This window comes from Ursus americanus, chromosome 4 (assembly GCF_024610735.1).
Source record: "Ursus americanus isolate L20-20 chromosome 4, mUrsAme1.1.p, whole genome shotgun sequence".
In the NCBI taxonomy this organism is placed as follows: Eukaryota; Metazoa; Chordata; class Mammalia; order Carnivora; family Ursidae; genus Ursus; species Ursus americanus.
Window position 1 is genome coordinate 66,503,437 of NC_142130.1, and position 17,074 is coordinate 66,520,510.

General features: G+C 36.7%; 1 pseudogene; it reads left to right on the forward strand.

The window, feature by feature from the left end:
• Positions 1 to 386: 386 nt before the first annotated feature.
• LOC123784283 (tubulin alpha chain-like) lies at positions 387 to 1,737 on the forward strand (annotated as a pseudogene).
• Positions 1,738 to 17,074: the final 15,337 nt, after the last annotated feature.

The window sequence follows — 17,074 nt, forward strand, 5'->3', positions numbered from 1 at the left end:
CTTACTGATCTCAAATAAACCTCACTACTCATTCCCTGTACTATATATGTAGAAGGTAATAAATATGATAATATACTTTAATTACTTACATTTTTTATATGTTGCTAAACTTGAACTCCTCAGGGGCAGAGACCATTTTTAAAAACCACCTCATATTTCATAGAACTGAAAGTACCTTATCAAAAATTATTGATCCGTCAGATTGTTTACTCTTTTCACACAGAGAACATATTTTTTTAAAAAAATAAAAATTTTACATTTCATTTTTAAATAAATTATATTTTGGCAGATTCTCTTACATTACCTGCCTAAAAGTCTCACTGTAAGAAGCAACAACCTCACCTCTTCCTCTCCACTATCTGCTCAGCAGCCAAAAAGCAGCAACCATGCTTGACTGTATCTCCATCCATGTTGGCCAGGCTGGTGTCCAGACTGGCAATGCCTTCTGGGAGCTCTGTTGCCTGGAACATGGCATCCAATCCAATGGTGAAATGCCAAGTGACAAGACCACTGGGGGAGGAGATGATTCCTTCAAGACCTTCTTCAGTGAAATGGATGTTGGCAAGCATGTGCCTAGGGCAGTGTTTGTAGACCTGGAACTCACGGTCATTGATGGAATTCACATTGGCACCTACTGCCAGCTTTTCCACCCTGAACAGCCTAACACAGGCAAGGAAGATGCTGCCATTAACTGTGACCAAGGGCATTACACCATTGGCAAGAGGATCACTGACCTCATCTTGGACTGAATTTGGAAACTGTCTGACTAGTGCACAGGTCATCAGGGTTCTTGGTTTTTCACAGCTTTGGAGGGGGAACTGGTTCCAGGTTCACCTCCCCGCTGATAGAAAGACCCTCTGTGGATTATGGCAAGAAGTCCACGCTGGAATTCTCCATTTACCTAGCCCCCCAGGTTTCCAAAGCTGTATTTGAGCCCTACAACTCCATCCTCACTACCCACACCAAGCTGGAGCACTCTGATTGTGCCTTCATGGTAAGGAACGAGACCATCTGTAGTAGAAACCTCAATACTGAACAACCAACCTACACAAACCTTGAACCACTTATTAGCCAGATTGTGTCTTCCATCACTGTTTCCCTCAGATTTGAGGGAGCCCAACAAATCCCTCAGATTTGTTGATCTGAAAGAATTCCAGACTAATCTGGTGCCCTATCCCAACATCCACTTCCCTCTGGGCACATTTGCTCCTGTCATCTCTGCTGAGAAAGCAGAGGTACATCTGTACCTTCTGTAACAGTGATCAGCAATGCATGCTTTGAGCCAGCCAACCAGATGGTGAAATGTGCCCCTCGCCGTGGTAAATACATGGCTTGCTGCCTGTTGTTCCATGGTGACATGGTTTCCAGAAATGTCAATGCTTCCATCGCCACCATCAAGACCAAGCATATAATCCAGTTTGTGGACTGGTGCCTCACTGGCTTCAATGTTGGCATTAATCACCAGTCTCCCACTGTGGTACCTGGTGGAGAACTGGCCAAAGTACAGCGAGCTGTGTGCATGTTGAGCAACACCACGGCCAGTGCTGAAGCCTGGGCTCACCTGCACCACAAATATGACCTGATTATGCCAAGTTTACCTTTGTTCACTGGTATGTGGGTGAGGGCATGGAGGAAGGAGAGTTTTCTGAGGCCCATGAGAAGATGGCTGCCCTTGAGAAGGATTATGAGGAGGCTGGTGTAGATTCTGTTGAAGAAGAGGGTAAAGAAGAAGGATAGGCTAAAGAAGAAGGAGAGGAATACAAAAGTTAAAAATGTGACAAAGGTGTTGCTTTTACAGGGAAGCTTATTCTGTCTTAAACATTGAAAAATTGTGCTCTGATCAGTTCGTTTGTACATATACAATTACTGACCTGTGAAAACACGATGCTGTATTTCACACCCAAGCTGTCCATTTATCTCATGGGGTTGAATAAAGAATCCTCTCTGTCTTAAATGAAAAATCAAAAGACAAAGAACAAAAAAAAATTTTAAATTAAAAAAATCATCAGTCAGTAATATTTTGGGGCATTGTCATTAAGCAAGTCTCCAGTCTAAGTAATTGAACCAAAATAGCAATCTTATTTTCCTATTGGAAAAGACAAATTTTGGGCCACATGCCAGAGGAAAAGTATCCGTATGCAGGCTTGATGATTTCTTAAATTATTTTTGTCACTCTTTTCTGGCTGGTTTCCCACACCTTTACAATAAAATGTTAGTGTAAATGTAATCCTAACTCACTTTCCTAGGACATCCAGTTCCATAATTTAAGAGTTAAAGTTCTGTATGTTGGAGTTCTTACTTAAAATTAGAACCAGAATTAGTGCTATTTAAATATATGCTTTGTTTGCTTCTAGCTACTAGGTTAAGCTTAATTTCCATTCATCTTTGGCTATCAAGAAATGAAAGCTTTTTGTGGTTTTCAGGTATGCCTGAATTTCATAAATCTTGAAAATTTTGTCATTTCTTTCCCAGAGATATGCTGCTAATCAAGGTATTAAGCATAATTGATTCAAACTAGTATTTGGTCTTCATCATTAAAGTATAAACAAGATAATTTGTGAGTAGTAAGTATGCATTACACAGATTAATATAATTATTTGCAACTAAAATACAATACTTTTCTCTAATGTGGTGAATAACATTAATTAGAATGTACTTCTGTGTAATATAGATATTTACAACTTCTTTTAAATTATCATTTATTAATTTCATAGGAGATATATTTCAGTGACTCTACACTTGACTCTAAATTTGAAGTTTAGGAATCCATTTATAAGTTTGCTTCAGAAGAGATTCATGATTCCTCATGACAAGTATTTAATTATAAATCATCAACTGAAAAAACCGTAAAACTTTAAGAAAGCCTTCTACAAAGCTATTCTGTTATCATAAAACCTTAATTAATAACTGCATAAAATTGCTTATTACAGCAAATTTTAAAATTAATCATGCAAATGTTGAAGAAAGAGCATTAGATTTTTTATTTTGTTTTACAAACAGCAGCAAAAGTCTTGGCTAGAAATTATATAGTGAAAAGCACCATCAAACAAGCAAATTAAAAATCGCTTGAAGCTCTTTCAAGGTTATATCCTAATATCCTTGAAAGGAGACGCTTGCAGATTGTCAGATCTTCCGAAATTGACAGTCTGTGTTATACTATTAACCTACCAAACAGACGAAAACATTTGCACAGAAAGTATTTTAAAACATTGTATCGAAATAACGTGTATATTACAGAGCTGGATTCAACATTTTCTTGGTTTAAAAAATAACAATAGTAAAACAAGAGACTTCCAAAAAATTGTACACCCAGGATCAAGTCTCCAGAAGCAGGATACAGAGTGGTTTAGAAAGAGGGCCTGCAATCATATTTCTGAGTCCCGTTCCACCACCTACTAAATCATTAATTGTGATCCTCACTTTCCTTATCTCATGCAATGAGACTCATGGACTCGCCAAGAGTTACTTTGGCAATAAACTGAGACAGTGAATGTAAAGCATAGAGCCAAGTCAGTTCCAAACATTGATACATGTTTGTTACTATGTGGCATTGCAAGAGGTGTTGTTGGCGGTAGTGTTCCCTTCCCTAGGGACAGATGTTTCCCAGTTCCCTGAGGAGTATTTTGGTTTGAAAAGTTTAAGACTCACTGAAACACATAAGCCTTAGATATCTCTCAAACTACTTTATGCACTTTCCTGTGGCCATATGTCACATTTTCAACTCTGATATCCACCACTTAAAAAGCATTTCCCACCATCTTAGTCTTTGAAATCCTACACACCTAACAGTTATGCTCTCTTTTTCTTGGCTTCTTCTCTGAATATACTAGATAAAAGTAACTTCTCCTTCCTCTACTGAAGGCATTACAGTTCATTTACATTTTTTGAGTGCTTATGATTATCTAGAAATCATTTTCTCATACAAATAGCCTAATTAAGTGAATATTACTATTAGTCTCACATCTTTCAAATGAAGAAACTGAAGATTATACAGATAATATTTGTTGCCCAAATCACCAGTGAGGAAGTACCTAAAAAGTGGCTGAAACAGGTCTACCAGCCTCCCATACCTCTTTCCAAAATGACTTTTCCCTACTGTTTTAGTCTCAGATATGCCACTAATAGACCATCTTGGGTTGCCACTATTTGTATCCATGGCTTATTTCCCTTACTAAATTATGAGCTCCTAGAATTTCACAATTCTTCCACTGGTTGTTATCTAAAACAAAAAGGCCAACCAGAAACCAGAGAAAGGGGGAAAAAATTGCTTTTCATCTGACCTTGCTGAACTCAAGAAATACTAACATTCTCATGGGAAACATACATGGAAAGATTCCAAGACTATAAAGATTCAGAGAATTGTCTTAACTTGCAGAAGCTATACCAAAGAAATCTGAATCTCTGGCATGTCACTATTAATGACACATGTCAACTTTCATGGGGTCATGAGATAAATAGTAACCTGAACCACTTGCTTCCAAAGCTTTTGTTTCCTCTGAAGGCTGACATGGTGTCATATGAAGTCACAGGTCCCATTACACCTGCTGCAATCAATACTGCAATTAAAGGAGACTAGCACCTGAACGAATTGATCAAACAGATCCAAACCTATTTTCTCCACTTTATATAAATTCAAAACAATAAAATAACAAATTAAATATATTGCACATACACAGAAAAACTGTCACTTCTGGAGAGCAGTAGATCCCTAGATCTCTAGATCAAAGATCTATCTTTGATTTGTAAAGATACAAATCAAAAAATAAACAAGATTTTATACAAATTTCTAATGTTTAAGTAGTCATGGGCAGGAATAAAAAAATAAACATTACTCCCAGTCAACAGTGTCTACTTCTTTTTGATTTTACACATTTGGTAGTTCAACAGAGAACTGACATAATGCTTTGCATTTTTACAGTTTTGTCAGTAAGATTAAGATATCAATGGCAAGCTAACATAACGGTTAAGATCAGCATTTCTAACTGCATAAAAGAAGGTCTTTGATTTGCCTGTACAAATTCAATAACAACTCATTAGATGTAACTATGACTTATTACTTTGTTTCTTCAAAGATAATGCCTCAATATTTTGCCCTATGAAATAAAGCAAATGATTTCATGTCATCTTAAATTTGAAGTGCATCTTAAATATCATCATAAAAAGTGCTTGAGTGGCTAGAGTAGAAGATTCCCAAAATATGAAGACAAAGTCAGATAAAGGTTACCCTCTGAAACCGAAAGTTATAAAGATCATAATATTTTAGATCCGATTTAATTAAATATGTTGGACACATATCATGTTACTTACATGTGCCTTCGTATTGATTGTCCTCATTAATGAATTCTATTATCATTTAGTGAGATACCTCAGTTGTAAGTGACAGAAACAACTCAAGCTTTCTTAGGCAAAAAAAAAAAGTGAAATATACTGTGATGAAATGGAGGAGAGGAACCTAAACAGTATTGCAGATGGACCTCAGATAGTGACTAGAACTAAGAAATGTAAACTATTAGGACTTTTTATTTCTATACATGATGCTTCTCTTTGCATAGTTGCATTCTTCTTCTTTTTCATTCCTTATCCATATAGAATATTATGGCCTGATCAGAGCTCCTGATTTTACCTGTTAAATGGTGTCTGTAAGCAAAAGTCACTTGCTCTCTCATTCCCAATTTCAAAATCCCCCAAACAAAATCTATTTGGCATCAATTGTGCCATGTCCGATTCAATCTAATCATCAATGCCTGGAATGCAATGTCACACGCCATTATATGCTACCATGAGTTAGCTGTGGTATTTAAGGGCAATAGCATTATAAACTTAAAAGATAATCCAAACCGTATTATTGCATGTGGCCATCCACAGTAGTAACCTAACTAAACATTCAAAGAATTCTACATGATCCAAAGAGACCAAACATACCTAAGTTTCCTGGAAAACTATAAACCACTCAGTTCTTTTACAGTGTGTCTGAGGTCATCTCTGTATTTCAAGACAGAAAAATCATGGCTTGGGGCGCCTGGGTGGCTCAGTCGTTGAGTGTCTGCCTTCGGCTCAGGGCGTGATCCTGGCGTTATGGGATCGAGCCCCACATCAGGCACCTCCACTGGGAGCCTGCTTCTTCCTCTCCCACTCCCCCTGCTTGTGTTCCCTCTCTCTCTGGCTGTCTCTCTCTCTGTCAAATAAATAAATAAAATCTTTAAAAAAAAAAAAAAAAGAAAAGAAAAATCATGGCTTGTACGGAAAATAGAAAATAGGTTATATATTAAAAATGAGTCCAGCTAACCAGCTCTGTCTGAGAGAGAATGGGTGTCATGAATAATCAAGTAACTAAACAGGTTTGTTCTGTAGTGTAATGTGGGTAAGTCTCCTGAATCTAAGCCATCCAATGAGATAGTCCTTAAGACCTCCAGCTGTCTTTCCTTTTCTTTTATGAACACCCACAGTCATATAACTTACAATTTCAATTTCTTTGGTAGCTTTATGTAAGAAAACATTGACCTGGATCATAGACACAAGGTTTCTCAACACTAGGACAATATAATCCCTAATCAAAACAAATGTCCATGTAATTTACAAAAGGGTAATAACTAGTGTATCATGAGCCAGTGTTTTAAAATTGATCATCCTTGAATGAACCAGGTCCCAAACCATTATTTTTTTTGCTTTTTTTTTTATGTAAAAGAATATGTTCAATCACAGAAAAAGGAAAACACATCCTCAAAATCAAAGAACTGCCTCTTATCTAGCTAATCCAGATAGATCATGATGACCTAACATTTACTGAAGTTGGAAAAGTTACTATTATAATGACAAAGTCTCCCCAAAAAACCCTAGATTTTAATAGCTTGTTTAATATCAGTTAAGATAACATATTCTAACAAGTGACTGAGTCTAATATTTATTGACAAGATATTTAAATGATAATTCTTGTAGCAAGAAGCTCATACAAATAAGGTACCAAGTGTGGGTTATAATGAAAGCTCTATGGGAATAAAAATGACTAACTCAAAATTGCACCACACCTACTTGAAATGTTAATAAATTGCTTTTGAAAAAACAATTACTTTCTAACTATACGAGTGCATGTACATTATATGGAATCTACTTTTTGGCAGCTGAAGAAGAAATATGTAAGTTGTGATTGAAATGGTAGTTCTAATTTATTCTCTTCAGTACTGTTGAGATATGATTTTAGGATGATTAATGATGATTATAACAATGAATTTAAAAGGTCATCAGGTGAGAAAGTCCAACTGAGGAACTTCAGAATTCTTTAAATTAGTGGTGTCCAACTGCCTTTTATTTGCAGAACATTTTTTTAAAGTATATGTAAAACCTGTATAATTAGAGTATATTCTGGCTAATAGGAATGGATGAGAAGCATAGAACTACTCTACCAAACCTCTCTTTTTCCCTGCACACTGACTTTCAGTTACCTCCTTAAAACTCTAAAGCCCTGTGCGCCTGTTTACAAACCACTGTTTGAATTCATATTTCCTACTACGGCCTCCATTATTTTTCACGACAAATTCCAAACGCATCAATACCAAAGTAATGGAAGCACAGCGATTGCATTCTACTCTCTGGAGCGCTTTGTTCCTAAACTGCATTTTGATTCGTGATAATTTAGTTTCCTCAACTGGGATGATTTATAGCTATCCAATAAGTGCCATGTTTTGTGTACTTTCTACCAGTATGAGCAGTCAGGTCTAGACCAAAGCTTATTTTTCTTCATTTGGAACTGAGAAGTGTCCCCATAGGTTGAGGAAGATAATGGTGACTTACCAGAATGCCCGTTTATTGTTTCTTTTTCCTGAAATACATTTTCACCTTTTCAGGATGTCCCACAAAAATCCTTGTTTGATTTCTTCACTTTTTAACAACCAAATAATAACATTCGAGACTACAACATTATGACATTTTCTTCAACGTGATAGCTGTGTTATTCTTGTTCTTTCTTTCTTGTTCTCTGCTGGAAAATTAACATTAGCAAACAAGATGGTAATGACACATTTTATTATAGTTACTGACTTAGGTAAATTCCTATTAATAATACTCATAAATATTCCCACAACATTCAGTTATGATTATCTTGTTTATTTACTGATTATCATTGATAATGTGTGGAATTCATCTGCATCCTCCAGACGAACTGTGCAGGTAAAGATACATATGATAGAAGAGGAAAGAAAAAGGAGAAGGAGGAGAAACAGAAAGTGCTATTCAGAGCGTGCTGTATTTCTTTTAAAAAATGTATTATTATAGAATAAGAAGACAAGCCTGGGGAAAAAAATATTTGCAAAAGACACATCTCATAAAGGACTGTTATCCAAAATATGCATAAAACCCAATAATAAAATAAACAAACTGTTAAGAAATAGGCCAAAGAACTTCACAGATATCTCATTGAGGAAGTTATACAGATGGCGAATAAACATATGAAAATACGCTGCACATCATATGGCATCAGGGAAATGCAAATTAAAATAATAAGATACCATTATACATCTATTAGAATGGCCAAAATCCAGAATACTGACAAGATTAAATGCTGACAAAGATGTGGAGCAACAGGAACCTTCATTCATTGCTAGTGGGAATGAAAAACTGTACAGCCATTCTGGAAGGCAGTTTGGCAGTTTCTTACAAAATTAAACATTTTCTTGCTGTGATCCAGCAATCACACTCCTTGGCATTTGCCCAAGTGAGTTGAAAATTATGTTCACACAAAAACCTGCACACAGATGTTTACAGCAGCTCTATTCATAATTGCCAAATCTTGGAAGCAACTAAGACGTCCTTCAGTAGGCAAATGGGTAAACTATATCCAAACAAAAGAATATTATTCAGCATTAAAAAAAGGAGCTATCAAGCCATTAAAAACATAAAGGAAACTTAAATGCATATTACTAAATGAAAGAAGACAATCGGAAAAGGCTATATCCTATATGACTCTGAGTATATGACATTTTGGGAAAGGGAAAGCTATGGAGACAGTAAAAACATAAATGATTGCCAGAGGCTGGGGAGATGGTGGGATGACCAAGCAGAACACAAGGATTTTTCAGGCGGTGAAACTATTCTGTATGATACCACAGTGGTGGATAGAGGTCATTATACATTTGTCAAAAACCATGGAAGGTACACAACCTGGAGCGAACCTCAATATAAACTGTGGACTTTGGGTGAGAACGATGTGTTGCTGTGGTTTCATCAATTGTAACAAATGTACCACTGTGGTGAGGGGTGTCAATAGTGGGGGAAGTGGTGCACGTGTGAGGACGGAAGTAGATAGGAGCCCTTTGCACTTCTCTGCTCAGCTTTGCTGTGAACCGAAAACTGCTCTAAAAAATAAAGTTGATTTTTATGTAAACTCACTTGTCCTATATACCTCCCAGATCTGTAGTGTGAGGCAAAGAGTCTGATGAATTTGAAGATACTTCAAATAAATAACTCTACTCTGGTCTTCAAGTTTAAGCTTTGTGTCCTAGATTTCCATGATACGGCAAACTATACCCATTCAAAACCAATCTTCTCATGTTTCTTTCAAATTTTTCTTTCACCTGCTATATCTAGCAGGGTTTATAGTGTTTCCATCAACTTAGAAGCCAAGGAGGAAAGTAGAGAACCACTCTTAATATTGATATTATTCTTGTCCCATATACACAAATATTGACTACATTTTATCTTTTAAATTTGGCATGAACTCATCTTCTACTCTTCCTAATCCCCAAAACTGTTGCCTGGGGTACATATTAGCATCACTTGGGGAAACTTGTAAAGCTTCTGATACCTAGGCATCACCCCAGTTCAATTACAGCAGAATTGCTTGGGATGGAACCCACATATCAATAGTTTTTAAGGCTCCCAGGTGATTCTAATGTGCAGCCAGGGTTTTAATTCACGGATTTGGACCTTAACGATCTAGAGACTGGATAGCTTCACCATCATGATCCTAATTGATGGCCCTGCCTCCAGGATTCTTTCTATCAAATGTTAAATCCATCACCCAGAGCCTGCTCTTAAAACACTCCCTATTTCTTAAACATATTTTTATTTTCATCCACTTCAGGATAGAGCCCAGATCCTTGACAGGGGATATATGGATCTGCATGATCTGGCTCCCAAATTCTGCTCAGTCTCCCAGCCTCATTTTCCACATTAAATGCTTTGTATTTGATAGTCAAGCAATGCCAAGCTGCTTACACTTCTCTGCACACATCATGGCGGCTTACCTCACTGTCTTGTTCATGATTTTGTCATTCCCTCATTTCATTTAATTATTGGCCCCTCATTATTTAAGATTCATCTCGGAAGTTCTCCTCATCCCCAGGATGGACTTATACCTTTCATCTAGGCTGTGATAGAGGTAGCATGTCTTTTTTCATTTGTTCATACCTTCCATAGATTGTAATTATTTCTTTTTGCATGATTCTCTCACTAGTTGGTGAGCAACCTGAGGAAAGGAATGTGTCATATCAATGTTTGTATCTATGCCCGTGGAGACAATTCGTTGTTTGTTATATGAATGGATAAATTATGACATCATCAGTGCAAATAAAGTGATTGCTTATCTTTCTCCTCACATTGGAAAAGAAATTATCAAAAAACAAAATTTTAGTTTTAACAGGATGGAGAATGAGTGTTAACCAGAGATCTCTCAATTATTACATGAGGAATAGTGATAGTTTTTGTTATTACTCCTAAACTACTTTATTGTATAAGTCCTGAAAGATGGATTTAAAGGAAGACTCCAGATGATTGCTTATGAATTTATTTCCATTAGCATAAGCTTCTTAGAGAGCAAGGGAGATTTTGCAGTAGTATCTTGTAACTGAAGGTATCTGCCTACCTAGATAATTCTAGCCCCAGTCATGTTGTTGAAATAAAAATGGTGATTATTGACAGATCTTCAATGTGAATCAAAACTAGAGGAAGTAATGCCTCAGGAGTCCTCTAACCATAAATCTGGAATTAAAAATAGTTATGTTGTGATCCTCGTGTTGACTCTGACCTTTGTTAAAATTTATGCTTATTTCTTTCATTTCTAGTAATTAGTAATTAAACTAGTCAGCACCACTCCCTTAATACTACATTTCCCTGCTCTTCTTAATATCCTCCCTGTGCTCTACTTATTCCTAGCTTTGGGCCTATTCGCTCCCCTAGGCCAAGGGTTATGCTCACTTTAATATTTCTTTTTCAACTCAATCATTTCCCAGTAGATGTGTTCCTGCCATTGTACACCTGAGATGTGCTCCCAGTTCCTTTAGATTCCTGAGTTTATGTCCCTGTTCTTGATTCTTGGTCCTCGAAACTAAGCCAGTTGCTTGACCTAAATGACTGAGTATCTACACTCTTAGTTTCAACCTCTTTACATCTGATTTTCTTGCTAAAAACGATTTCTCTGTCTTCAATCCAACTCCAAACTCATACCTTTGTCTTTCTTTCCTTAGGTTAGAAAACTCTAATATGAATGGTTGTCCAGAGTTCCAGCTTCCTGTTTAAACCCTAAGGCAAAATGCAACGCCGTGTAATCCACCCTATCCCTTTATAAGTCTGATATGACTTTAGAAAATGGGACTTAGAATCAGTTTTGTTATTATACATGGAGTTTGGGACCTTCAGTCTCAGATCTCAAAGACACATCTCACCCAGACCCTAAACAGATAATACCTGAAACTTCAAACATGATACATATTAATGAATATATGGGACACTGCTGTAGTGTCAAAATATCAAGTGGTAATTCAGTCAGGCCGCCAACTAGGGAGAAATAATGAATGAAAGAAAATGGGAATGAGTACCATAGCATACATCTATAACATTTCAATGGGTATCATTCTTTTTTTTTAAATTTTTTATTATGTTATGTTAGTCACCATACAGTACATCATTAGTTTTTGATGTAGTGCTCCATGATTCATTGTTTGCTGGGCTCTGTCCTGCTGTTGACCATTCTGGGCCCACTTGCCCAAGAACAGGGCAAGCACCTCCATGCATCCGTGCACATCTTCCTTGATCTTTTTTTTTTTTTTTGATGTAGTGTTCCATGATTCATTAGTTGCATATAACACCCAGTGCACCATGCAATATGTGCCCTCCTTAATATTCATCACTGGCCTAGCCCAATCGCCTACCTCCCTCCCCTCTAAAACCCTCAGTTTGTTTCCCAGAGGCCATAGTTTCTCGTGGTTCATTCCCCGTTCTGTTTACCACCCCCTTCATTCTTCCCTTCCTTCTCCTACCGATCATTCTTGCAATGCTTCTGCTTAGATTCTAAGGCACCTGAACTTTTCACCGTCAGCTCTCGAAAACTTAGCTCTCACTTCATCTCCTAACTAATAATAGTAGTAATAGTAGTAGTAGTACTAGATTATCAAAATGATGTGTCCCACAGGCTTCTAACTCTTCCAAACCTGCTTCTACTCTCCAACTGTATCTAGACACCAAACATGTCAATGACACCCGCTGTCTTTGAAGATTTCATAAGGTAGAAATCAAATCACACACACACACACCACAGAGTAAATAAAAAGTTTAGAGTGCTTACTATCTCAGATTAGTACAGCCAAACAAAGGAAGAAAATGAATCTTAAAAAATGATGCAGGCAAACGGGGATACAAAAGCTTCCCAAGAAGAGAGGAAAGCAAGGTCAAAAGCATATGTAATGGGAAATTGCCTTCTTTCAAAAAATACAAATTTTACTTTTGTGAAGAAAAGTACTAATTGGTAAGTGTGGCATGGAAGGAGGAGGAGATAAAAGTAGGAGTTAAAGATAGAAAAGCAAATATGACATCCATTTGCTCATTGCCTGTATTTTATAAAAATTATGCTCTTATATGCACTAAGTTATGTGAACCTGTAGCAACTGTAAATTCCATTTGATTCAGCTTCGATATTTTCAAAATTTGATCCTGTTTAGCAAGTTTAGTTGGTCCTGTCTATATTATAGGCTGAAATAATAATTTGGTCCATATTTATTGTCTTATCAATTATTCATTTGATTGAATTCTCCCTTTTGCATTGGGGGGGAGGGGGAGAAAATTCAGGGTGATAACCACTTTTTTTCCCTCAACGATAAACTTAAACTACCTGAGGTGAGGTGTCATTTCAACAATATTTACCGATTTTGTTTACATATCGAGTAGAGCAAAAGCCAAGTCTACCAGTAATTACTGCTTTAATGAATTATTTTGATTGCTTATTTCAGAAAGGCTCTCTGTTTTACATTAAATCCTTCTCAATTATTGAAATGCTGATTTAAATTCCCCAACACAGACTTGTGGACTTTTCTTAAATCATCCTCACTGTTTTCTAATAGTATGTGTTTATCTAGCAAAGGAATGAATACCTGTCTTGTCTCCATGTAATTATTTAAACCGCTCAAGTAAATGTAAAATTACTCTCTTCTGGTTAACTTACATATTCTAAAACTTTAACTGAAAATCAGCTGTGAGAACACCCATTCTTTGTTATTAGTAACATTTTAATTTTTTAATTGTGTAAAAGTTATCATTGCTGGTGAGAAATATAAAGTCTGGCTTTTCAAGAATTAAGCAACACCCATTACAGATATTCAAAATGATCATTAGTTCAGGAAGCATTTATTAAATACAGGACCTTATAACCAGAAACGTATTCATTTTAAATAACATTTTTTTCTGATGTAAAAGGCTTTCCTATGATTATGTGTGCTTACTTTGGGAAATCTAAGAGACAATAAATAAGAGTGTAAGCATCACCTATAATCTCACATCAGCAATATAATTTTTAATATTTTGAGGTCTATGTTCCTATTCCATTTTTCAATGAACATGCATTTGTGTGCATATGTTTTCAGTCTTGGAAATAAAACTGGAGTCAAGTTTAAAATATTGCTTTACATTCTGCTTTCTTTCACTTAGTATCGTATCCTAAGATTATAGAGTCAAGAGCAAGCCTCTTATGCTTGAAGATCATTATCGACCCCTAACAGATGTTAAGAGTGAGCCCTTAACATTTAAGTACTCAAAAAAAGCTACCACACTCCTTCAATCTACCATCCTCCATCTGCCAGGTCAGTGAAGAATTCTAGGCCTTCAGAATAAGACCACCTCTAGCCTGGCTTCCACACCATCTTCTACAGAAATAAAAAAAGAGTTCTTGGTCACCCTTCTCTACTGCCTCTCCCTCCCTCATGCCATAAGACCGCTGGTATGAATCCCACCATGCCCTTTTTTCCTTTTTCTGTTTGTCACAAAAAGAGATTCCCAGGTCACCACCTCCCCCCACCCTATTTCTCCTTCCTTCTATTTTCCATATGTCTTCATACATCCTCTATACTCTTCCTAGTTCCTATCACTCCCCCATTTATAAAACCTCCCCACCGTCCCTTCAGAAACTCATCATCTATCAGCAGCAAAATCCTCTATAATCTCAATATGTTTTCTAATCCCTTCTTCCAGGATCAGGGGTTACATCTTCTCTCTCTCTTAAATAAATAAATAAATAAATAAATAAATAAATAAATAAATAAATAAATAAATAAAAATTCTCCAAAAAAATTATTTGCTAAGGTATTTTAGATCACACCAGCTTTGTGAAATTGGTCCTCCCACTAGCATGAGGGTAAGCTCATGTTTATAAACCTTTAAGGGTGGTTTTAATTTTACTTCCATTTAGCACTAAGGTTTAGAGAGCTAAGTCTCCTTGAGCCTTTCTGTGTATCAGGTTTACTACTCCCTCACCCTTATTCTAGGGTCTCCTGTATGATTTCCGGCTTTGGATAGGAAGGATATACTGAGAGCAAAAATTGGCAACGGTGCAGTTTATATAAATTATGCCAAACCTTGCCATGGCACCTCTTTTTTTATTTTGTTTACAAAGCTGACACCAGCTTTTGTATTATTGCATCTTTAGGTGTATTTCAATGAGAAGGCGGTAGAAAGCATATTTGTCACAGCCCATCTGCAGAAATGTAGATATACTCTGCAGATATTTATTCCCATATATTCAAACCATGTTATCGCTCAGTTTGGTTTTCTTTTAACCTCCAACAGTGATGAACTCAGCCAGAGTGGTAATATATTTCTGGGGTCCCCAAAGATCACTCACATATTTAATGATATGCTAGAAAGACTCACAGGACTCAGGTATTTAGTTGTGTTAAATAGAAGCTAGAAGCTAGATACGACCAGTGGAAGGAACGCCCTGAGGCAGAGACCCAAGTCCTTGAAGGGGAATGATAGAGACAGGAGCTGGAGGCAAGGACAGTGATAAATAAGCTACACATTATAAGCTGGGGAGCTAAACATCCTAACCTCACGGCTTCCAAGCCCTTGGAACTGACAGACCAAAGAGCCATGAGTGCAGAGCATGTGCTCTCCTCTTCCACCTCTGTCCTAGGGTAACCCCTAGACTCGTGATAACACATTTGCATTAGGCACAGAGCCTGCATTCAGAAAGACTGCCACGACAGTTCGACAGTTCGGTACAAACCTTGAAGGGTCAAAAACTCCCCCTTCCAACCTGTACCTCCTACAGGTTTTCCAAAAGATTGGAAGCAGCCTCCATTAGAGACCACCCCACTGTATCTCACAGCTCCTCCCAGCCCAGAGACACCCAATAATATCTGATCCCAAAGCAACCTAGGAACCTGTCCGCTCTCCCATCTTGAAAGTGTGCTTTCACTTAATAAACTCTGTGCTTGCTACTTTCCTTCTGGCTGTCTTTACTCTGAGTGTGGATCCCCAGGTAAATCTGGTGCGGAATCCAAGGACGGAGACCTCCAATCACACAAAGCAGACACTCCCTCACTCCTGACAGTTGTACTAATGCTAAATATTTATTATGAAAATATAGTAAAGATCACAGTCAGATCAGAAAGAGAAAAAGACAGGAGGAAAGACAGGAGGAATCTATGGGAATCCCTGTATCATCTCCCTCCTTCTTAGTGTCAGAGGTCACACACAGCACCCTCTCCTTTTAGGGGGAAAAAAAAAGGAACATGTATAAGTAATGATTCCATAATAGCCCATTTAAACACGGAGTTTAAAGGTTTCATTGAGTATTGATCACATAGGCATTCTCTGCCTAACAAATATGGAAATACCAGACTCACAGAAGGAAAGCAGATGTCACCATAAATCTCATTGTTTGTACAAAGTCTAGGCCCAGCAAAATTACCATAGCAGCCAAATTCTCAGAACCCAGCCAATGGCCAAGCTTGCAAACAAGTCTTCTAACGAGCCTAGCCTTGGGCTAAGGTTTTAACACTTTTTTGTACATAACACAGAAAAAAAATCTTTTGACACTCTAATCCTTTGATCTGGATTTATTTTTGTTGATGCTACCAACAGAGATTATATGGGAATCAGTTATGATTGGTCAGTGATTATAAAAACTGATTTCTGACTAAATATATTTTTTAAAATGAGCCTATTTTGATTTAGCCAACAAAACCAAATTGTATGAATTATTTATGTATTTCAATAATTGCTATTTTCATTTCTGCAGTAAAAAGAAATCTGACTTGCTGTTTCCAAGATCTACATTCTCTGTATTATTCTGAACAAACATTTAAGTTGATTAACATTTTTAATCAAGTTACTGCATTAGATGACCCAAAATGTTTTAAATTAAACAATATTATTATTGGTTACTTGAAGAAAAAATTATATCATGAGTGGATTTGAAAAGGAAAAATAAAGTCTGTGATCCATGACATAATCCATTTTGTAGAAGTTTCAAACCCTGATATTCACAAATATGAGTATGGGCTAATAATTGTTCCTTATTAAATTTTTTCTCCATGTTTTGTTAAATAAATAATTAGCACTCTGAGTTTTAACAAAGCTCTGAAAACTACCTGTCTGGGAGATCAAAAATTGGTCTCACATGACTTTTGGATATATTATGATGTAACAGAACTGGCACGTACACTCTACTACAAGACTAGTGACATTTAAAGATTCCTCATAGAAACAGAACAAATGGAGATAATCGTGATCTATTTTACTCACACAATTGATTTTATTATAATTAAATTTGTTGTCAAATTAGAAGAAGAAAATTCCTTATTTAGTGCAAAAA